Source organism: Acomys minous (genome assembly GCF_964271855.1).
Source record: "Acomys minous genome assembly, contig: scaffold_59, whole genome shotgun sequence".
Classification (NCBI taxonomy): domain Eukaryota; kingdom Metazoa; phylum Chordata; class Mammalia; order Rodentia; family Muridae; genus Acomys; species Acomys minous.
Window position 1 is genome coordinate 414,253 of NW_028182150.1, and position 26,195 is coordinate 440,447.

At 59.0% G+C, this 26,195-nt stretch overlaps 2 long non-coding RNA genes across 2 annotated transcripts; both read right to left on the minus strand.

The window, feature by feature from the left end:
• Positions 1-22,376: 22,376 nt before the first annotated feature.
• Positions 22,377-24,076, minus strand: LOC311591790. Its single transcript, XR_014777200.1, has 3 exons — positions 23,866-24,076; positions 22,855-23,265; positions 22,377-22,407 (listed from the first exon to the last, which is right to left on the minus strand). It is a non-coding gene; the product is annotated as an uncharacterized lncRNA (long non-coding RNA).
• Positions 24,077-24,171: 95 nt separating this feature from the next.
• LOC311591791 lies at positions 24,172-25,877 on the minus strand. The gene is made up of 3 exons (XR_014777201.1): positions 25,660-25,877; positions 25,326-25,435; positions 24,172-24,278 (listed from the first exon to the last, which is right to left on the minus strand). It is a non-coding gene; the product is annotated as an uncharacterized lncRNA (long non-coding RNA).
• Between the last annotated feature and the right edge of the window lie 318 nt (positions 25,878-26,195).

Genomic DNA, 26,195 nt, shown 5'->3' on the forward strand with positions numbered 1-26,195 from the left:
CTGAGACCACGCCCACACACTCTGAGACCACGCCCACAGTGTCTAGAGACACGCCCACATACTCTGTGACCACGCCCACTTTGTCTAGTGACACGCCCACACACTCTGAGACCACGCCCACACACTCTGAGACCACGCCCACAGTGTCTAGAGACACGCCCACATACTCTGTGACCACGCCCACTTTGTCTAGTGACACGCCCACACACTCTGAGACCACGCCCACGCACTCTGAGACCACGCCCACAAACTTTGAGACCACGCCCACACACTCTGAGACCACGCCCACAAACTTTGAGACCACGCCACAGTGTCTAGAGACACGCCCACACACTCGGAGACCATGCCCACAGTGTCTGGAGACACGCCCACACACTCTGAGACCACGCCCACAGTGTCTAGAGACACGCCCACACACTCTGAGACCACGTCCACAGACTTTGTGACCACGGCCACAAACTTTGGGACCACGCCCACAAACTTTGAGACCACGCCCACAGTGTCTGGAGACACGCCCACACACTCTGAGACCACGCCCACAAACTTTGAGACCACGCCCACACACTTTGAGACCACGCCCAAAGTGTCTAGAGACACTCCCACACACTCTGTGACCACGCCCACAAACTTTGACACCACGCCCACACACTCTGAGACCACGCCCACACACTCCGAGGCCACGCCCACACACTTTGAGACCACGCCCACACACTCTGAGACCACGCCCACACACTTTGAGACCACGCCCACAGTGTCTAGAGACACGCCCACACACTCTGAGACCACGCCCACTGTGTCTAGAGACACGCCCACACGCTCTGAGACCACGCCCACACACTTTGAGACCACGCCCACAAACTTACAGACCACGCGCACAGTGTCTAGAGACACGCCCACACACTCTGAGACCACGCCCACACACTCTGAGACCACGCCCACACACTCTGAGACCACGCCCACAGTGTCTAGAGACACGCCCACATACTCTGTGACCACGCCCACTTTGTCTAGTGACACGCCCACACACTCTGAGACCACGCCCACACACTCTGAGACCACGCCCACAGTGTCTAGAGACACGCCCACACACTCTGAGACCACGCCCACAAACTTTGAGACCACGCCCACAGTGTCTAGAGACACGCCCACACACTCTGAGACCACGCCCACAAACTTTGAGACCACGCCCACAGTGTCAACAGACACGCCCACACACTCTGAGACCACGCCCACACACTCTGAGACCAGGCCCACAGTGTCTAGAGACACGCCCACACACTCTGAGACCACGCCCACACACTCTGAGACCACGCCCACAAACTTTGAGACCACACCCACACACTTTGAGACCACGCCCACAAACTTTGAGACCACGCCCACACACTGTGAGACCACGCCCACATACTCTGTGACCACGCCCACACACTCTGAGACCACGCCCACAAACATTGAGACCACGCCCACAAACTTTGAGACCACGCCCACAGTGTCTAGAGACACGTCCACACACTCTGAGACCACGGCTACACACTCTGAGACCACGCCCACAAACTTTGAGACCACGCCCACACACTCTGAGACCACGCCCACACACTCTGTGACCACGCCCTCACACTCTGAGTCCACGCCCACAAACGTTGAGACCACGCCCACACACTCTGAGACCACGCCCACAGTGTCTAGTGACACGCCCACACTCCCAGAGACCACGCCCACCCACCCCGAGTCCAAACCCAACTTCCACCACCATCCCACAACTTAAGTCCAAACTAGGCCGAGCGGAGCCGTCGTCCTCCCAAGCGGCCGGGTCGACCTGCTGAGCCTTCTGAGGCCAAGTCGGGAGGTGAAGTTCGAGTCCGGCCAGGAGTCTCGGGAGCGGGTCCCCGGGCCCGGCCACGCCCCCGGTGGCCACGCCCAGTGTGTCCGAGGCCCCGCCCACAGATTCGTGTGCCCCGCCCACTTTTGAATCGGCTCCGCCCCCGGACCCCTGACCACGCCCACAGTGTCAAGAGACACACCCGCTCACTCCGAGACCACGCCCACACACTCCGAGGCCACGCCCACACACTTTGAGACCACGCCCACACACTCTGAGACCACGCCCACACACTTTGAGACCACGCCCACAGTGTCTAGAGACACGCCCACACACTCTGAGACCACGCCCACTGTGTCTAGAGACACGCCCACACGCTCTGAGACCACGCCCACACACTTTGAGACCACGCCCACAAACTTACAGACCACGCGCACAGTGTCTAGAGACACGCCCACACACTCTGAGACCACGCCCACACACTCTGAGACCACGCCCACACACTCTGAGACCACGCCCACAGTGTCTAGAGACACGCCCACATACTCTGTGACCACGCCCACTTTGTCTAGTGACACGCCCACACACTCTGAGACCACGCCCACACACTCTGAGACCACGCCCACAGTGTCTAGAGACACGCCCACACACTCTGAGACCACGCCCACGCACTCTGAGACCACGCCCACACACTCTGAGACCACGCCCACAGTGTCTAGAGACACGCCCACATACTCTGTGACCACGCCCACTTTGTCTAGTGACACGCCCACACACTCTGAGACCACGCCCACACACTCTGAGACCACGCCCACAGTGTCTAGAGACACGCCCACATACTCTGTGACCACGCCCACTTTGTCTAGTGACACGCCCACACACTCTGAGACCACGCCCACGCACTCTGAGACCACGCCCACAAACTTTGAGACCACGCCCACACACTCTGAGACCACGCCCACAAACTTTGAGACCACGCCACAGTGTCTAGAGACACGCCCACACACTCGGAGACCATGCCCACAGTGTCTGGAGACACGCCCACACACTCTGAGACCACGCCCACAGTGTCTAGAGACACGCCCACACACTCTGAGACCACGTCCACAGACTTTGTGACCACGGCCACAAACTTTGGGACCACGCCCACAAACTTTGAGACCACGCCCACAGTGTCTGGAGACACGCCCACACACTCTGAGACCACGCCCACAAACTTTGAGACCACGCCCACACACTTTGAGACCACGCCCAAAGTGTCTAGAGACACTCCCACACACTCTGTGACCACGCCCACAAACTTTGACACCACGCCCACACACTCTGAGACCACGCCCACACACTTTGAGACCACGCCCACAAACTTTGAGACCACGCCCACAGTGTCTAGAGACACGCCCACACACTCTGAGACCACGCCCACAAACTTTGAGACCACGCCCACACACTCTGAGACCACGCCCACAAACTTTGAGACCACGCCACAGTGTCTAGAGACACGCCCACACACTCGGAGACCATGCCCACAGTGTCTGGAGACACGCCCACACACTCTGAGACCACGCCCACAGTGTCTAGAGACACGCCCACACACTCTGAGGCCACGCCCACACTCTCTGAGACCACGCCCACACACTCTGAGACCACGCCCACAAACTTTGAGACCACGCCCACAGTGTCTGGAGACACGCCCACACACTCTGAGACCACGCCCACAAACTTTGAGACCACGCCCACACACTTTGAGACCACGCCCAAAGTGTCTAGAGACACTCCCACACACTCTGTGACCACGCCCACAAACTTTGACACCACGCCCACACACTCTGAGACCACGCCCACACACTTTGAGACCACGCCCACAAACTTTGAGACCACGCCCACAGTGTCTAGAGACACGCCCACACACTCTGAGACCACGCCCACAAACTTTGAGACCGCGCCCACACACTCTGAGACCACGCCCACAAACTCTGAGACCACGCCCACAGTGTCTAGAGACACGCCCACACACTCTGAGGCCACGCCCACACTCTCTGAGACCACGCCCACACACTCTGAGACCACGCCCACAGTGTCTAGAGACACGCCCACACACTCAGAGACCACGCCCACAAACTTTGAGACCACGCCCACACACTCTGAGACCACGCCCACAGTGTCTGGAGACACTCCCACACACTCTGAGACCACGACCACACACTCTGAGACCACGCCCACAGTGTCTAGAGACACTCCCACACACTCTGAGACCACGCCCACAAACTTTGAGACCACGCCCACAAACTTTGAGACCACGCCCACAAACTTTGAGACCACGCCCACAGTGTCTAGAGACACGCCCACACACTCTGAGACCACGCCCACACACTCTGAGACCACGCCCACAAACCCTGAGACCACGCCCACAAACTTTGAGACCACGCCCACAAACTTTGAGACCACGCCCACAGTGTCTAGAGACACGCCCACAAACTTTGAGACCACGCCCACAAACTCTGAGACCACGCCCACAAACTTTGAGACCACGCCCAAAGTGTCTAGAGACACTCCCACACACTCTGAGACCACGCCCACAAACTTTGAGACCACGCCCACAAACTTTGAGACCACGCCCAAAGTGTCTAGAGACACTCCCACACACTCTGAGACCACGCCCACAAACTCTGAGACCACGCCCACAAACTCTGAGACCACGCCCACAGTGTCTGGAGACACTCCCACACACTCTGAGACCACGACCACACACTCTGAGACCACGCCCACAGTGTCTAGAGACACTCCCACACACTCTGAGACCACGCCCACAAACTTTGAGACCACGCCCACAAACTTTGAGACCACGCCCACAAACTTTGAGACCACGTTCACAGTGTCTAGAGACACGCCCACATACTCTATGACCACGCCCACATACTCTATGACCACGCCCACAAACTTTGAGACCACGCCCACAATCTTTGAGACCACGCCCACAAACTTTGAGACCACGCCCAAAGTGTCTAGAGACACGCCCACACACTCTGAGACCATGCCCACACACTCTGAGACCACGCCCAAACACTCTGAGACCACGCCCACGCACTCTGAGACCACGCCCACACACTTTGATACCACGCCCACAGTGTCTAGAGACACGCCCACACACTCTGAGACCACGCCCACAAACTTTGAGACCACGCCCACAAACTTTGAGACCACGCCCACACACTCTGAGACCACGCCCACAAACTTTGAGACCACGCCTACAAACTTTGAGACCACGCCCACAGTGTCTAGAGACACGCCCACACACTCTGAGACCACGCCCACATACTCTGAGACCACGCCCACAGTGTCTAGAGACACGCCCACACACTCTGAGACCACGCCCACAAACTTTGAGACCACGCCCACAAACTTTGAGACCACGCCCACAGTGTCTAGAGACACGCCCACATACTCTATGACCACGCCCACAAACTTTGAGACCACGCCCACAAACTTTGAAGCTACGCCCACAAACTTTGAGACCACGCCCACACATTCTGAGACCACGCCCACAAACTCTGAGACCACGCCCACAAACTTTGAGGCCACGCCCACAGTGTCTAGAGACACGCCCACAAACTCTGAGACCACGCCCACACACTCTGAGACCACGCCCACACACTCTGAGACCACGCCCACAAACTTTGAGACCACGCCCACACACTCTGAGACCACGCCCACAAACTTTGAGACCACGCCTACAGTGTCTAGAGACACGCCCACACACTCTGAGACCACGCCCACGCACTCTGAGACCACGCCCACACACTTTGATACCACGCCCACAGTGTCTAGAGACACGCCCACACACTCTGAGACCACGCCCACAAACTTTGAGACCACGCCCACAAACTTTGATACCACGCCCACAGTGTCTAGAGACACGCCCACACACTCTGAGACCACGCCCACAAACTTTGAGACCACGCCCACAAACTTTGAGACCACGCCCACACACTCTGAGACCACGCCCACAAACTTTGAGACCACGCCTACAAACTTTGAGACCACGCCCACAGTGTCTAGAGACACGCCCACACACTCTGAGACCACGCCCACAGACTTTGAGACCACGCCCACAAACTTTGAGACCACGCCCACAGTGTCTAGAGACACGCCCACAGTGTCTGGAGACACGCCCACACACTCTGAGACCACGCCCACACACTCTGAGACCATGCCCACACACTCTGTGACCACGCCCACAATGTCTAGAGACACGACCACACAGTCTGAGACCACGCCCACAAACTTTGAGACCACGCCCACACACTCTGAGACCTCGCCCACAAACTTTGAGACCACGCCCACATTGTCTAGAGACACGCCCACATACTCTATGACCACGCCCACACACTTTGAGACCACGCCCACAAACTTTGAGACCACGCCCACACACTCTGAGACCACGCCCACAGTGTCTAGAGACACGCCCACACACTCTGAGACCACGCCCACAGTGTCTGGAGACACGCCCACGCACTCTGAGACCACGCCCACACACTTTGAGACCACGCCCACAAACTCTGAGAGCACACCCACGCACTCTGAGACCACGCCCACAGACTTTGTGACCACGCCCACACACTTTGAGACCACGCCCACAATCTTTGAGACCACGCCCACAAACTTTGAGACCACGCCCACAGTGTCTGGAGACACGCCCACACACTCTGAGACCACGCCCACAAACTTTGAGACCACGCCCACACACTCTGAGACCACGCCCGCAAACTTTGAGACCACGCCCACACACTCTGAGACCACGCCCACAAACTTTGAGACCACGCCCAAAGTGTCTAGAGACGCTCCCACACACTCTGTGACCACGCCCACACACTCTGAGACCACGCCCACAGACTTTGAGACCACGCCCACAGTGTCTAGAGACACGCCCACACACTCTGAGACCACGCCCGCAGTGTCTAGAGACACGCCCACACACTCTGAGACCACGCCCACAAACTTTGAGACCACGCCCACAGTGTCTGGAGACACGCCCACACACTCTGAGGCCACGCCCACAAACTCTGAGGCCACGCCCACAGTGTCTAGAGACACGCCCACACACTCTGAGACCACGCCCACCCACCCCGTGTCCAAACCTACCATCCACCACCATCCCACAACTTAAGTCCAAACTAGGCCGAGCGGAGCCGTCGTCCTCCCAAGCGGCCGGGTCGACCTGCTCTGCCTTCTGAGGCCAAGTCGGGAGGTGAAGTTCGAGTCCGGCCAGGAGTCTCGGGAGCGGGTCCCCACGCCCCCGGTGGCCACGCCCAGTGTGTCCGAGGCCCCGCCCACAGATTCGGGTGCCCCGCCCACTTTTGAATCGGCTCCGCCCCCGGAACCCTGACCACGCCCACAGTGTCAAGAGACACACCCGCTCACTCCGAGACCACGCCCACACACTCCGAGGCCACGCCCACACACTTTGAGACCACGCCCACAGACTTTGTGACCACGCCCACACACTCTGAGACCATGCCCACACACTCTGAGACCACGCCCACACGCTCTGAGACCACGCCCACACGCTCTGAGACCACGCCCACAAACTTTGAGACCACGCCCACACACTCTGAGACCACGCCCACAAACTTTGAGACCACGCCCAAAGTGTCTAGAGACGCTCCCACACACTGTGACCACGCCCACACACTCTGAGACCACGCCCACAGACTTTGAGACCACGCCCACAGTGTCTAGAGACACGCCCACACACTCTGAGACCACGCCCACACACTTAGAGACCACGCCCACAGTGTCTAGAGACACGCCCACACACTCCGAGGCCACGCCCACAGTGTCTAGAGACACGCCCACATACTTTGAGACCACGCCCACAGCGTCTAGAGACACGCCCACACACTTTGAGACTATGCCCACACACTCTGAGACCACGCCCACCCACCCCGAGTCCAAACCCAACTTCCACCACCATCGCACAACTTAAGTCCAAACTTGGCCGAGCGGAGCCGTCGTCCTCCCAAGCGGCCGGGTCGACCTGCTCGGCCTTCTGAGGCCAAGTCGGGAGTTGAAGTTCGAGTCCGGCCAGGAGTCTCGGGAGCGGGTCCCCGGGCCCGGCCACGCCCCCGGTGGCCACGCCCAGTGTGACCGAGGCCCCGCCCACAGACTCGGGTGCCCCGCCCACTTTTGAATCGGCTCCGCCCCCGCACCCCTGACCACGCCCACTGGGTCCGGAGACACGCCCACATACTCTGTGACCACGCCCACAGTGTCTAGAGACACGCCCACACACTCTGAGACCACACCCACAAACTTTGAGACCACGCCCACACACTCAGAGACCACGCCCACACACTTTGAGACCACGCCCACAAACATTGAGACCACGCCCATACACTCTGAGGCCACGCCCACAGTGTCTAGAGACACGCCCACACACTCTGAGACCGCGCCCACAAACTTTGAGACCACGCCCACAGTGTCTAGAGACACGCCCACACACTCTGAGACCACGCCCACAAACTTTGAGACCACTCCCACAAACATTGAGACAACGCCCACAGTGTCTAGAGACACGCCCACACACTCTGAGACCACACCCACAAACTTTGAGACCACGCCCACAAACTTTGAGACCACGCCCACATACTTTGAGATTACGCCCAAAGTGTCTAGAGACACGCCCACATACTGTGAGACCACGCCCACACACTCTGAGACCACGCCCACAAACTTTGAGACCACGCCCACAGTGTCTAGAGACACGCCCACCCACTCTGAGACCACGCCCACAGTGTCTAGAGACACGCCCACATACTGTGAGACCACGCCCACACACTCTGAGACCACGCCCACAAACGCTGAGACCACGCCCACAAACGTTGAGACCACGCCCACACACTCTGAGACCACGCCCAAAGTGTCTAGAGACACGCCCACAGTGTCTGGAGACACGCCCACAAACTCTGAGACCACGCCCACAGTGTTCAGAGACATGCCCACACACTCTGAGACCACGCCCACAGACTTTGTGACCACGCCCACACACTCTGAGACCACGCCCACACACTTTGAAACCAAGCCCACACACTTTGAGACCACGCCCACACACTTTGAGACCACGCCCACTGTGTCTAGAGACACGCCCACACGCTCTGAGACCACGCCCACACACTCTGAGACCACGCCCACACACTCTGAGACCACGCCCACAGTGTCAAGAGACACGCCCACACACTCTGAGACCACGCCCACACACTCTGAGACCACGCCCACAGTGTCTAGAGACACGCCCACACACTTTGAGACCACGCCCACAGTGACTAGAGACACGCCCACACACTCTGAGACCACGCCCACACACTCTGAGACCACGCCCACGAACTTTGAGACCACGCCCACACACTCTGAGACCACGCCCACAGTGTCTAGAGACACGCCCACACACTCTGAGACCACGCCCACAAACTTTGAGACCACGCCCACACACTCTGAGACCACGCCCACGCACTCTGAGACCACGCCCACAGTGTCTAGAGACACGCCCACACACTCTGAGACCACGCCCACGCACTCTGAGACCACGCCCACGCACTCTGAGACCACGCCCACGCACTCTGAGACCACGCCCACAGTGTCTAGAGACACGCCCACATACTCTGTGACCACGCCCACTTTGTCTAGTGACACGCCCACACACTCTGAGACCACGCCCACAAACTTACAGACCACGCGCACAGTGTCTAGAGACACGCCCACACACTCTGAGACCACGCCCACACACTCTGAGACCACGCCCACACACTCTGAGACCACGCCCACAGTGTCTAGAGACACGCCCACATACTCTGTGACCACGCCCACTTTGTCTAGTGACACGCCCACACACTCTGAGACCACGCCCACACACTCTGAGACCACGCCCACAGTGTCTAGAGACACGCCCACACACTCTGAGACCACGCCCACGCACTCTGAGACCACGCCCACACACTCTGAGACCACGCCCACAGTGTCTAGAGACACGCCCACATACTCTGTGACCACGCCCACTTTGTCTAGTGACACGCCCACACACTCTGAGACCACGCCCACACACTCTGAGACCACGCCCACAGTGTCTAGAGACACGCCCACACACTCTGAGACCACGCCCACGCACTCTGAGACCACGCCCACGCACTCTGAGACCACGCCCACAGTGTCTAGAGACACGCCCACATACTCTGTGACCACGCCCACTTTGTCTAGTGACACGCCCACACACTCTGAGACCACGCCCACAAACTTACAGACCACGCGCACAGTGTCTAGAGACACGCCCACACACTCTGAGACCACGCCCACACACTCTGAGACCACGCCCACACACTCTGAGACCACGCCCACAGTGTCTAGAGACACGCCCACATACTCTGTGACCACGCCCACTTTGTCTAGTGACACGCCCACACACTCTGAGACCACGCCCACACACTCTGAGACCACGCCCACAGTGTCTAGAGACACGCCCACACACTCTGAGACCACGCCCACGCACTCTGAGACCACGCCCACACACTCTGAGACCACGCCCACAGTGTCTAGAGACACGCCCACATACTCTGTGACCACGCCCACTTTGTCTAGTGACACGCCCACACACTCTGAGACCACGCCCACACACTCTGAGACCACGCCCACAGTGTCTAGAGACACGCCCACACACTCTGAGACCACGCCCACGCACTCTGAGACCACGCCCACACACTCTGAGACCACGCCCACAGTGTCTAGAGACACGCCCACATACTCTGTGACCACGCCCACTTTGTCTAGTGACACGCCCACACACTCTGAGACCACGCCCACACACTCTGAGACCACGCCCACAGTGTCTAGAGACACGCCCACATACTCTGTGACCACGCCCACTTTGTCTAGTGACACGCCCACACACTCTGAGACCACGCCCACGCACTCTGAGACCACGCCCACAGTGTCTAGAGACACGCCCACACACTCTGAGACCACGCCCACGCACTCTGAGACCACGCCCACGCACTCTGAGACCACGCCCACGCACTCTGAGACCACGCCCACAGTGTCTAGAGACACGCCCACATACTCTGTGACCACGCCCACTTTGTCTAGTGACACGCCCACACACTCTGAGACCACGCCCACAAACTTACAGACCACGCGCACAGTGTCTAGAGACACGCCCACACACTCTGAGACCACGCCCACACACTCTGAGACCACGCCCACACACTCTGAGACCACGCCCACAGTGTCTAGAGACACGCCCACATACTCTGTGACCACGCCCACTTTGTCTAGTGACACGCCCACACACTCTGAGACCACGCCCACACACTCTGAGACCACGCCCACAGTGTCTAGAGACACGCCCACACACTCTGAGACCACGCCCACGCACTCTGAGACCACGCCCACACACTCTGAGACCACGCCCACAGTGTCTAGAGACACGCCCACATACTCTGTGACCACGCCCACTTTGTCTAGTGACACGCCCACACACTCTGAGACCACGCCCACACACTCTGAGACCACGCCCACAGTGTCTAGAGACACGCCCACACACTCTGAGACCACGCCCACACACTCTGAGACCACGCCCACGCACTCTGAGACCACGCCCACAGTGTCTAGAGACACGCCCACATACTCTGTGACCACGCCCACTTTGTCTAGTGACACGCCCACACACTCTGAGACCACGCCCACAAACTTACAGACCACGCGCACAGTGTCTAGAGACACGCCCACACACTCTGAGACCACGCCCACACACTCTGAGACCACGCCCACACACTCTGAGACCACGCCCACAGTGTCTAGAGACACGCCCACATACTCTGTGACCACGCCCACTTTGTCTAGTGACACGCCCACACACTCTGAGACCACGCCCACACACTCTGAGACCACGCCCACAGTGTCTAGAGACACGCCCACACACTCAGAGACCACACCCACAAACTTTGAGACCACGCCCACAGACTTTGAGACCACGCCCACACACTCAGAGACCACGCCCATACACTCAGAGGCCACGCCCACAGTGTCTAGAGACACGCCCACACACTCTGTGACCACGCCCACAGACTCTGTGACCACGCCCACCAAGTTTGAGACCACGCCCACAAACTCTAGGACCACGCCCACAGTGTCTAGAGACACGCCCACACACTCTGAGACCACGCACACAGTGTCTAGAGACACGCCTTCACACTCTGAGACCACGCCCACACACTCTGAGACCACGCCCACAGTGTCTAGAGACACGCCCACACACTCTAGGACCACGCCCACAGTGTCTAGAGACACGCCCACACACTCTGAGACCACGCCCACACACTCTGAGACCACGCCCACTCACTTTGAGACCACGCCCACACATTCTGAGACCACGCCCACAGTGTCCAGAGACACGCCCACATACTGTGAGACCACGCCCACACACTCTGAGACCACGCCCACAGTGTCAAGAGACACGCCCACACACTCTGAGACCACGCCCACACACTTTGAGACCACGCCCACACACTCTGAGACCACGCCCACACACTCTGAGACCACGCCCACACACTCTGAGACCACCCCCACACACTCAGAGACCACGCCCACACACTCTGATGCCACGCCCACAGTGTCTAAAGACACACCCACACACTCTGAGACCACGCCCACATACTCAGAGACCACGCCCATACACTCTGATGCCACGCCCATACACTCTGAGACCACGCCACAAACTTTGACACCACGCCCACAAACTTTGAGACCACGCCCACAGTGTCTAGAGACACGCCCACACACTCTGAGACCACGCCCACACACTCTGAGACCACGCCCACACACTCTGAGACCACACCCACACACTCGGAGACCACTCCCACAAACTTTGAGACCACGCCCACAGTGTCTAGAGACACGCCCACACACTCAGAGACCACACCCACAAACTTTGAGACCACGCCCACAGACTTTGAGACCACGCCCACACACTCAGAGACCACGCCCATACACTCAGAGGCCACGCCCACAGTGTCTAGAGACACGCCCACACACTCTGTGACCACGCCCACAGACTCTGTGACCACGCCCACCAAGTTTGAGACCACGCCCACAAACTCTGAGACCACGCCCACAGTGTCTATAGACACGCCCACACACTCTGAGACCACGCCCACAGTGTCTAGAGACACGCCCACACACTCTGAGACCACGCCCACACACTCAGAGACCACGCCCACGCACTTTGAGACCACGCCCACAGTGTGTAGAGACACGCCCACACACTCTGAGACCACGCCTACAGTGTCCAGAGACACGCCCACACACTCTGAGACCACGCCCACACACTCTGAGACCACGCCCACAAACTTTGAGACCACGCCCACACACTCTGAGACCACGCCCACACACTTTGAGACCACGCCCACACACTTTGAGACCACGCCCACAAACTTTGAGACCACGCCCACAAACTTCGAGACCACGCCCACACTGTCTAGAGACACGCCCACACACTCGGAGACCACGCCCACAAACTTTGAGACCACGCCCACAAACTTTGAGACCACGCCCACAGTGTCTAGAGACACGCCCACACACTCTGAGACCACGCCCACAAGTTTTGAGACCACGCCCACAAACTTTGAGACCACGCCCACACACTCTGAGACCACGCCCACAAACTTTGAGGCCACGCCCACAAACTTTGAGACCTCGCCCACAGTGTCTAGAGACACGCCCACACATTCTGAGACCACGCCCACAGTGTCTGGAGACACGCCCACACACTCTGAGACCACGCCCACATACTCTGAGACCACGCCCACACACTCTGAGACCACGCCCACAGTGTCTAGAGACACGCCCACACACTCTGAGATCACGCCCTCACACTCTGAGACCACGCCCACACACTCTGAGACCACGCCCACACACTCTGAGACCACGCCCACAAACTTTGAGACCACGCCCACAATCTTTGAGACCACGCCCACAAACTTTGAGACCACTCCCACAAACTTTGAGACCACGCCCACAGTGTCTAGAGACACGCCCACACGCTCTGAGACCACGCCCACACGCTCTGAGACCACGCCCACACACTCTGAGACCACGCCCACAGTGTCTAGAGACACGCCCACACGCTCTGAGACCACGCCAACACACTTTGAGACCACGCCCACAGTGTCTGGAGACACGCCCACACACTCTGAGACCACGCCCACAAACTTTGAGACCACGCCCACAGTGTCTAGAGACACGCCCACACACTCTGAGACCACGCCCACAGTGGCAAGAGACACGCCCACACACTCTGAGAACACGCCCACACACTTTGAGACCACGCCCACACACTTTGAGACCACGCCCACACACTCTGAGACCACGCCCACAGTGTCAGGAGACACGCCCACACTCTCTGAGACCACGCCCACACACTCAGAGACCACGCCCATACACTCAGAGGCCACGCCCACAGTGTCTAGAGACACGCCCACACACTCTGAGACCACGCCCACACACTCTGAGACCACGCCCACAGTGTCTAGAGACACGCCCACATACTCTATGACCACGCCCACAGACTCTGAGACCACGCCCACAGACTTTGTGACCACGCCCACAAACTTTGAGACCACGCCCACAAACTTTGAGACCACGCCCACAAACTTTGAGACCACGCCCACAAACTTTGAGACCACGCCTACACACTTTGAGACCACGCCCACACACTTTGAGACCACGCCCACACACTCTGAGACCACGCCCACAGTGTCTAGAGACACGCCCACACACTCTGAGACCACGCCCACACACTTTGAGACCACGCCCACACACTCTGAGACCACGCCCACACACTTTGAGACGACGCCCACAGTGTCTGGAGACACGCCCACATACTCTGAGACCACACCCACAAACTTTGAGACCACGCCCACAAACGTTGAGACCACGCCCACACACTCTGAGACCACGCCCACAGTGTCTAGTGACACGCCCACACTCCCAGAGACCACGCCCACCCACCCCGAGTCCAAACCCAACTTCCACCACCATCCCACAACTTAAGTCCAAACTTGGCCGAGCGGAGCCGTCGTCCTCCCAAGCGGCCGGGTCGACCTGCTCGGCCTTCTGAGGCCAAGTCGGGAGGTGAAGTTCGAGTCCGGCCAGGAGTCTCGGGAGCGGGTCCCCGGGCCCGGCCACGCCCCCGGTGGCCACGCCCAGTGTGTCCGAGGCCCCGCCCACAGATTCGGGTGCCCCGCCCACTTTTGAATCGGTTCCGCCCCGGACCCCTGACCACGCCCACAGTGTCAAGAGACACACCCGCTCACTCCGAGACCACGCCCACACACTTTGAGACCACGCCCACACACTCTGAGGCCACGCCCACTGTGTCTAGAGACACGCCCACACGCTCTGAGACCACGCCCACAGTGTCAAGAGACACGCCCACACACTCTGAGACCACGCCCACACACTCTGAGACCACACCCACAAACTTTGAGACCACGCCCACAAACTTTGAGACCATGCCCACAAACTCTGAGACCACGCCCACACACTCTGAGACCAGGCCCACACACTCTGAGACCAGGCCCACACACTCTGAGACCACGCCCACACACTCTGAGACCACGCCCACAGTGTCTGGAGACACTCCCACACACTCTGAGACCACACCCACAGTGACTAGAGACACGCCCACACACTCTGAGACCACGCCCACAAACTTTGAGACCACGCCCACAAACTTTGAGACAACGCCCACAGTGTCTACAGACACGCCCACACACTCTGAGACCACGCCCACACACTCTGAGACCACGCCCACACACTCTGAGACCACGCCCACAGACTTTGAGACCACGCCCACAGTGTCTAGAGACACGCCCACACACTCTGAGACCACGCCCACACACTCTGAGACCACGCCCACAGTGACTAGAGACACGCCCACACACTCTGAGACCACGCCCACAAACTTTGAGACCACGCCCACAAACTTTGAGACCACGCCCACAGTGTCTAGAGACACACCCGCACACTCTGAGACCACGCCCACACACTTTGAGACCACGCCCACAAACTTTGAGACCACGCCCACACACTCTGAGACCACGCCCACAAACTTTGAGACCACGCCCACACACTTTGAGACCACGCCCAAAGTGTCTAGAGACACTCCCAAACACTCTGAGACCACGCCCACAAACTTTGAGACCACGCCCACAAACTTTGAGACCACGCCCACAGTGTCTATAGACACGCCCACACGCTCGTAGACCACGCCCACACACTCTGAGACCACGCCCACACACTCTGTGACCACGCCCACACGCTCTGAGACCACGCCCACAAACTTTGAGACCACGCCCACAGGGTCTGGAGACACTCCCACAAACTCTGAGACCACGCCCACAAACTTTGAGACCACGCCCACACACTCTGAGACCACGCCCACAGTGTCTGGAGACACGCCCACACACTCTGAGACCACGCCCACAAACTGTGAGACCACGCCCACACACTCTGTGACCACGCTCACACACTCTGAGACCACGCCCACACACTCTGTGACCACGCCCACAGTGTCTAGAGACACGCCCACACACTCTGCGACCACGCCCACAGTGTCTGGAGACACGCCCACACACTCTGAGACCACGCCCACACACTCTGAGACCACGCCCACAGACTTTGTGACCACGCCCACACACTCTGAGACCACGCCCACAAACTTTGAGACCACGCCTACAGTGTCTGGAGACACGCCCACTTACTCTGTGACCACGCCCACACACTCTGAGATCACGCCCACAGTGTCTGGAGACACGACCACACGCTCTGAGACCACGCCCACAAACTTTGAGACCACGCCCACAAACTCTGAGACCACGCCCACAGTGTGTAGAGACACACCCACACACTCTGAGACCACGCCCACACACTCCGAGACCACGCCCACATACTCTGTGACCACGCCCACATACTCTGTGACCACGCCCACACACTCTGAGACCACGCCCACAGTGTCTAGAGACATGCCCACATACTCTATGACCACGCCCACAAACTTTGAGACCACGGCCACAGTGTCTAGAGACACGCCCACACACTCTGAGACCCCGCCCACCCACTCTGAGACCACGCCCACACACTCTGTGACCACGCCCACAGACTCTGTGACCACGCCCACCAACTTTGAGACCACGCCCACACACTTTGAGACCACGCCCACAAACTTTGAGACCACGCCCACAAACTTCGAGACCACTCCCACAAACTTTGAGACCACACACTGTCTAGAGACACGCCCACTTACTCTGTGACCACGCCCACACACTCTGAGATCACGCCCACAGTGTCTGGAGACACGACCACACGCTCTGAGACCACGCCCACAAACTTTGAGACCACGCCCACAAACTCTGAGACCACGCCCACAGTGTGTAGAGACACACCCACACACTCTGAGACCACTCCTACTTTATTAGACCACGCCCTCTGTGTCTAGGGACACGCCCACACGCTCCCGTGCCACGCCCACGCAGGTGGAGGCCACGCCCACGCTCTGGGACGCCCCGCCCCCTCAAACTTAGACTCCGCCCCCAGACCCCGGGACCACGCCCACCACCTCCAGAGCCACTCCCACACGACCCGGAGACACGCCCACCCACCCCGAGTCCACGCCCACCCTCCACCACCCTCCCACCACCAAAGTCCAAACTAGGCCGAGCGGAGCGGTCGTCCTCCCAAGCGGCCGGGTCGACCCGCTCGGCCTTCTGAGTCCACGTCGGGAGGTGAAGTCTGAGTTCGGCCTGGAGTCTTCTGGATGGCTCCTCGGGCCCGCCCACGGTCTTGGAGACCACGCCCAGTGTATCTGAGACCCCGCCCACCGACTCGGTGGCCCCGCCCACTCCAGATTCGGATCCGCCCCCAGAACCTGGGACCACGCCCACTTTGTCCGGGGACACGCCCAGGCTCTAGTAGACCACGCCCACTGTCCCTGTGGCCACGCCCACTGTCCCTGGGGCCACGCCCACATGCTTTAGCAACTCCCACGCTTTCTGAAGCCACGCCCACCCCACGAGACCACGCCCTCAGTGTCCAGGGACACGCCCATGCGCTCCCGGGCCACGCCCAAGCATCCTGAGGCCACTCCCACGCTCTGGGAAGCCCCGCCCCCTCAAAATTAGAGTCCGCCTCCAGACCCCGGGACCACGCCCACCATCTCCAGAGCCACTCCCACGCGATCCGGAGACACGCCCAGTCAACTTGGGGCCACACCCACTCTCTGTGGCCACGCCCAAATATGGTGGACAAGGAAGTAACCAGGAAGTGAACAGTGACGTCACCAGGAAGTAAACAGGAAGTAAACAGGAAGTGAACAGTGACGTCACCAGGAAGTAAACAGGAAGTAAACAGTGACGTCACCAGGAAGTAGGCAGTGACGTCACCAGGAAGTAAACCGGAAGTGAAAAGTGACATCACCAGGAAGTAAACAGGAAGTAAACAGTGACGTCACCAGGAAGTAAACAGTGACGTCACCAGGAAGCAACCAGGAAGTAAACAGTGACGTCACCAGGAAGTAAACCGGAAGTGAAAAGTGACGTCATACTTAGGGACCACGCCCACCGTATCCGGGGACACGCCCACGCTCCCAGAGACCACGCCCAGTCAATTTTGGGCCACGCCTACTCTCTGCGGCCACGCCCACGCTGGCAGAGACCACGCCCACTGGTTGTGGCCACGCCCACCAGGGCGTCACCAGGAAGTAAACAGATGTAAAAAAATAAAAAAAATAAAAATAATTTAAAAAAATAAAAAAATAAAAAAACCAGAGAAAGACAGAGAGAGAGAGAGAGAGAGAGAGAGAGAGAGAGAGAGACAGAGAGAGAGACATGGTGTTAAAGAAACCCAGAGAGACACTTGCAGAGACATTGAGAGACGTCTCTGCAGAGACATTGTGAGAGACATAAAAAAATTAAAAAAATAAAAAAAATAAAAAAAAATAAAAGAAAATAAGAAAAACAGAAAGAACCAGAGAGAACGAGAGAGAGAGAGAGAGAGAGAGAGAGAGAGAGAGAGAGAGAGAGAGAGAGAGAGAGAGAGAGAGAGAGAGAGAGAGAGAGAGAGAGAGAGAGAGAGAGAGAGAGAGAGAGAGAGAGAGAGAGACATGGTGTTAAAGAGACAGAGACACTGAGAGACGTCTCTGCAGAGACATTGTGAGTGAGAGACATAAAAAAAATTAAAAAAATTAAAAAATATAAAAAAAATAAGAAAAACAGAAAGAAACAGAGAGAACCAGAGAGAACGAGAGAGAGAGAGAACGAGAGAGAGAGAGAGAGAGAGAGAGAGAGAGAGAGAGAGAGAGAGAGAGAGAGAGAGAGAGAGAGAGAGAGAGAGAGAGAGAGAGAGAGAGAGAGAGAGAGAGAGAGAGAGAGAGAGAGAGACATGGTGGTAAAGAGACAGAGACACTGAGAGAGAGACGTCTCTGCAGAGACATTGAGAGAGACAAAAAAATAAAAAAAATAAAAAAATTAAAAAATAAAAAAAATAAAAGGAAATAAGAGAAACAGAGAGAAAGAGAGAGAGAACCATAGAGAGAACCAGAAAGAACGAGAGAGAGAGAGAGAGAGAGAGAGAGAGAGAGAGAGAGAGAGAGAGAGAGAGAGAGAGAGAGAGAGAGAGAGAGAGAGAGAGAGAGAGAGAGAGAGAGAGAGAGAGAGAGAGAGAGAGAGAGAGAGAGAGAGAGAGAGAGAGAGACATGGCGTTAAAGAAACCCATACAGACAATGAGAGACGTCTCTGCAGAGACATTGTGAGACATGTAATATAAAAAAATTTAAAAAAAATTTAAAAAAAATTAAAAAAAATTAAAACAACCCAGAGAGACGCTCCCCCCAGTGACAGAGACGGAAAGACAGACACACTCACTCACAGCTCAAAAATAAAAAATAAATAAATAATTAAATAAATAATATATAATAAATAAATATTTTAATTATAAAAAAATTTAATTTAAAAAAAATAAAATTTTATAAAAAAAAAAAATAAAATTTTATAAAAAAAAAAAATAAAATTTTATAAAAAAAAAAAATAAAATTTTATAAAAAAAAAAAATAAAATTTTATAAAAAAAAAAAATAAAATTTTATAAAAAAAAAAAATAAAATTTTATAAAAAAAAAAAATAAAATTTTATAAAAAAAAAAAAAGAGTCCAAACTTGATATTTCGACGCGTTTGCCGGCCTCGAAATACCAAGTCTGGACTTTGACTCTGCCCCTCCCTCTGACCCACGCTGCCCCTTTCGGACAACTGGTCGACCTCGCGGTGCTGCCTCCCCCCTCTCCCTCGCGGTCGGACTCTGACTCCCGGCCCTCGCCTGCGGGCCCCGGGGTTGAGGGTGGGCCCCGGGGTCCGAGTGCGGGCTGTGGGTCCGGCCCCTGCCCGCGGCTCCGGAGCGTGAGTCCGCCCCTCGCCTCGCGCTCCGGGGCTGAGGGTCCGGCCCCTGGGTCAGAGTCCACGGTGTGAGTCGGCCCCTTACCTTACGGTCCAGAGTGTGAGTCGGTCCCTCGCCTCACGTTCAAAATGGTGAGCCCGGCCCCTGCCTCTCGGTCCAAGTGTTGAGCCCGGCCCCTGCCTCGGAGTCCAGAGTTCGAGTCCGGCCCCGGGGTCCGCGTCCGGGGTTGGGGTTGGGGTCCGGGCGCCGCCCGAGAGTCTGGCTACCGTGTGACGCGGCCCCCGCCTCTGGCTCCGGCTCCGGGGTGGGGTGGGTGGGAGTCCGGGCCCCGGCCGAGAGTCTGGCTGCCGTGTGCGCCGCCGCGGCCCCCGCCCGAGAGTCTGGCTAGCGTGGGGTCAGCCCTCTGCCTCCGTCTCCGGCCCCGGGGTGGGAGCGAGCGAGCGAGTGCGGGCCCCGCCTGAGAGTCGTGGTCGCGGGTCCGTCCTGTCCCACCGTCCCCGGCTCCGGATCGTGAGTCCAGCTTCTCCTACCTCACGGGGTCCAGAGCGTGTGCGTGCGTGCGTGAGTCCGGCCCGGTCGGTCGGACGCCAGAGCGGGGACGTCCCCCCCCCCTGTGTGTGTGTGTGTGGGGAGGGGGGGGACACGGACTTCCAGGGCGCGGAGGTCAGAGAGCGTGACCCGGGCGAGGGCGGCCGAGAGGCCCGGGGAGGCTTCACCGTGTCGGGCGCGGGACCCGGGATGGTCCCCCTGGAGGTCCGTGACTTCCGTGGCGTGGAACTCTGAGTTCCACCCGGGGACCCCGGCCACCTACGAGGCCGGGGACCCCCTCTCCCTGTCGGACACCGAGACAGGGAGGTCCCCCTGAGGGGACTCGGACTTCCTGGGCGGGGAAGTCAAAGAGTGTGACCCAGGTGTGGGCACCGATGAAGCCGGGGAGGCGTCACCCGGTCGGACACGGGACCCGGGATGGTCCCCCTGGAAGTCTCTGACTTCCATAGGGTGGAACTCTAAGTTCCACCCGGGGCCCGGGCCACCACCTAAACCCGGGACCCCTCACCCTGTCGGACACTGGGACAGGGAGGTCCCCCTGAGGGACTTAGACTTCCATGATTTGGAAGTCAAATGCCCGACCCAGGTGTGGGCACCAATCAAGCCAGGGAGGCTTCACCTGGTCGGACACGGGACCCAGGATGGTCCCCCTGACTTCCATAGCGTGGAACTCTGAGTTCCACCCGGGGCCTGGGCCGCCACCACCCAACCCAGGACCCCTCACCCTGTCGGACACCAAGACAGGGAAGTCCCCCGGGGGGACTCAGACTTCCATGACCTGGAAGTCAAACGCCCGACCCAGGTGTGGGCAAAGATCAAGCCGAGGAGGCTTCACCTGGTCGGACCCGGGACCCGGGATGGTCCCCCTGGAAGTCTGTGACTTCCATAGCGTGGAACTCTAAGTTCCACCCGGGGCCCGGGCCACCACCTAAACCCGGGACCCCTCACCTTGTCGGACACATTACAGACCTTGTCCCCCTGGGGGACTTAGACTTCCATGCACGGAAGTCAAAGAGTTGACCCAGGTGAGGGCAATCATCAAGCCGAGGAGGCTTCACCTGGTCGGACACGGGACTCACAACGTCCCCCTGGAAGTCTGTGACTTCCAGACCTGGAACTCTGAGTTCCACCAGGGGCCTCGGCCGCCACCACCATACCCAGGACCCCTCACCCTGTCGGACACAGGGACTAGGAAGTCCCCCTGAGGGACTTAGACTTCCATGACCTGGAAGTCAAGCACTTGACCCAGGTGAGGGCACTCGGGAGGCCCGGGAGGCTTCACCTGGTCGGACACGGGACCCGGGATGGTCCCCCTGGAAGTCTGTGACTTCCATAGCGTGGAACTCTAAGTTCCACCGGGGCCCGGGCCACCACCAAACCCAGGACCCCTCACCTTGTCGGACACAGTACAGACCTGGTCCCCCTGGGGGACTTAGACTTCCATGCACGGAAGTCAAAGAGTTGACCCAGGTGAGGGCGCTCGGGAGGCCCGGGAGGCTTCACCTGGTCGGACACGGGACTGACCTGGTCCCCCTGGAAGTCTCTGACTTCCGTGACTGGAACTCTGAGTTCCACCGGGGCCTGGGCCGCAACCACCAAACCCAGGACCCCTCAACCCTGTCGGACACAGGGACTAGGAAGTCCCCCTGGGGGGACTTAGACTTCCATGACCTGGAAGTCTAAGAGTTGGACCCAGGTGAGGGCACTCGGGAGGCCCGGGAGGCTTCACCTGGTCGGACACGGGACTGACCTGGTCCCCCTGGAAGTCTCTGACTTCCATACCTGGAACTTTAAGTTCCACCCGGGGCCTGGGCCACTACCAAACCCAGGACCCCTCTCCCTGTCGGACACAGGAAGTAGGAAGTCCCCCGGGGGGACTTTGACTTCCATGGCCTGGAAGTCTAAGAGTTGACCCAGGTGTGGGCAAAGATCAAGCCGGGGAGGCTTCACCTGGTCGGACATGGGACTCACAATGTCCCCCTGGAAGTCTCAGACTTCCAGACCTGGAACTCTGAGTTCCACCAGGGGCCTGGGCCGCCACCACCATACCCAGGACCCCTCACCCTGTCGGACACCAAGACAGGGAGGTCCCCCTGAGGGACTCGGACTTCCATGACCTGGAAGTCAAACGCCCAACCCAGGTGTGGGCAACAATCAAGCCGAGGAGGCTTCACCTGGTCGGACCCGGGACCCGGGATGGTCCCCCTGGAAGTCTGTGACTTCCATAGCGTGGAACTCTAAGTTCCACCCGGGGCCTGGGCCACCACCAAACCCAGGACCCCTCACCCTGTCGGACACAGGGACTAGGAGGTCCCCCTGAGGGACTTAGACTTCCGTGACCTGGAAGTCAAATGCCCGACCCAGGTGTGGGCACCGATCAAGCCGGGGAGGCTTCACCTGGTCGGACACAGGAACTAGGAAGTCCCCCGGGGAGACTCGGACTTCCATGACCTGGAAGTCAAACGCCTGACCCAGGTGAGGGCGCTCGGGAGGCCCAGGAGGCTTCACCCGGTCGGACACGGGACTGACCTGGTCCCCCTGGGAGTCTGTGACTTCCATGACTGGAACTCTAAGTTCCACCCCGGGGCCCGGGCCACCACCAAACCCGGGACCCCTCACCCTGTGGGACTCGGGAACAGGGAGGCCCCCCTGAGGGACCCAGGCCGAGAGGCCGATTTTCATGGGGGAGAGGGTACAATATCTCTGGTTAGGACCGGTCGTGACCGGCGTCAGCCAGGGGACCGACCTGGCTCCCCCTGCCCAAGTCGTGGTTCCCTGAGGCGGACGTGAGGCGTCAGATCCGTCCCCTTAGGGCCCGGATGGAAGTCCTAGCTCCGTGGAACTTTAGGGGACCCTGGCCGCTCGGGAGGCCGGGGACCCTCGACCCTGTCGGACACAGTACAGACCTGGTCCCCCGGGGGGACTTAGACTTCCATGACCTGGAAGTCAAAGAGTTGGACCCAGGTGTGGGCACTCGGGAGGCCCAGGAGGCTTCACCCTGTCGGACACGGGACCCAGGATGGTCCCCCTGACTTCCATGGCCTGGAACTCTAAGTTCCACCTGGGGACCCCGGCCACCTATGAGGCCGGGGACCCCTCTCCCTGTCGGACACGGGGACAGGGAAGTCCCCCGGGGGGACTTGGACTTCCACGACCTGGAAGTCAAACACTTGGACCCAGGTGAGGGCACTTGGGAGGCCCAGGAGGCTTCACCCTGTCGGACACGGGACCCAGGATGGTCCCCCTGACTTCCATGGCCTGGAACTCTAAGTTCCACCTGGGGACCCCGGCCACCTACAAGGCCGGGGACCCCTCACCCTGTCGGACACAGGGACTGAAGTCCCCCGGGGGGACTTTGACTTCCATAGCCTGGAAGTCAAAGAGTGTGACCCAGGTGTGGGCACCAATCAAGCCGAGGAGGCTTCACCTGGTCGGACACGGGACTCACAACGTCCCCCTGGAAGTCTCTGACTTCCATGACTGGAACTCTGAGTTCCACCCCGGGGCCCGGGCCACCACCAAACCCGGGACCCCGCGCCCTGTGGGACTCGGGAACAGGGAGGCCCCCCTGAGGGACCCGGCCGAGAGGCCGATTTTCATGGGGGAGAGGGTACAATATCTCCGGTTAGGACTGGTCATGACCGGCGTCAGCCAGGGGACCGACCTGGCTCCCCCTGCCCAGGTCGTGGTTCCCTGAGGCGGACGTGAGGCGTCAGATCCGTCCCCTCAGGGCCCGGATGGAAGTCCTAGCTCCATGGAACTTTAGGGGGCCCTGGCCGCTCGGGAGGCCGGGGACCCTCGACCCTGTCGGACACAGGGACTAGGAGGTCCCCCGGGGGGACTTAGACTTCCGTGACCTGGAAGTCTAAGAGTTGACCCAGGTGTGGGCAATCATCAAGCCGAGGAGGCTTCACCTGGTCGGACACGGGACTCACAACGTCCCCCTGGAAGTCTGTGACTTCCAGACCTGGAACTCTGAGTTCCACCCGGGGCCTGGGCCGCCACCACCATACCCAGGACCCCTCACCCTGTCGGACACCAAGACAGGGAGGTCCCCCTGGGGGACTTAGACTTCCATGACCTGGAAGTCAAATGCCTGACCCAGGTGTGGGCACCAATCAAGCCGGAGAGGCTTCACCTGGTCGGACTTGGGACTCAGGATGGTCCCCCTGGAAGTCTGTGACTTCCGTAGCGTGGAACTCTAAGTTCCACCCCGGGGCCCGGGCCACCACCTAAGCCCAGGACCCCTCACCCTGTCGGACACAGCACAGACCTGGTCCCCCTGGGGGACTCAGACTTCCATGCACGGAAGTCAAACACTTGACCCAGGTGAGGGCACTCGGGAGGCCCAGGAGGCTTCACCTGGTCGGACACGGGACTGACCTGGTCCCCCTGGAAGTCTCTGACTTCCAGACCTGGAACTCTGAGTTCCACCCCGGGGCCCGGGCCACCTCCTAAACCCGGGACCCCTCACCCTGTCGGACACAGGAACTAGGAAGTCCCCCGGGGGACTTAGACTTCCATGACCTGGAAGTCAAATGCCTGACCCAGGTGTGGGCACCAATCAAGCCGGAGAGGCTTCACCTGGTCGGACACAGGACCCGGGATGGGCCCCCTGGAAGTCTGTGACTTCCATAGCGTGGAACTCTAAGTTCCACCTGGGGGCCCGGGCCACCACCTAAACCCGGGACCCCTCACCTTGTCGGACACAGTACAGACCTTGTCCCCCTGGGGGACTTAGACTTCCATGCACGGAAGTCAAAGAGTTGACCCAGGTGTGGGCAATAATCAAGCCAAGGAGGCTTCACCTGGTCGGACACGGGACTCACCATGTCCCCCTGGAAGTCTCTGACTTCCATAGCGTGGAACTCTAAGTTCCACCCCGGGGCCCGGGCCACCACCAAACCCAGGACCCCTCACCCTGTCGGACTCGGGAACAGGGAGGCCCCCCTGAGGGACCCAGGCCGAGAGGCCGATTTTCATGGGGGAGAGGGTACAATATCTCCGGTTAGGACCGGTCATGACCGGCGTCAGCCAGGGGGACCAATCTGGCTCCCCCTGCCCAGGTCGTGGTTCCCCGAGGCGGACGTGAGGCGTCAGATCCGTCCCCTCAGGGCCCGGATGGAAGTCCTAGCTCCGTGGAACTTTAGGGGACCCTGGCCGCTCGGGAGACCGGGGACCCTCAACCCTGTCGGACACGGGGACTAGGAGGTCCCCCTGAGGGACTCGGACTTCCATGACCTGGAAGTCAAAGAGTCGGACCCAGGTGAGGGCACTCGGGAGGCCCGGGAGGCTTCACCCTGTCGGACACGGGACCCAGGATGGTCCCCCTGACTTCCAGACC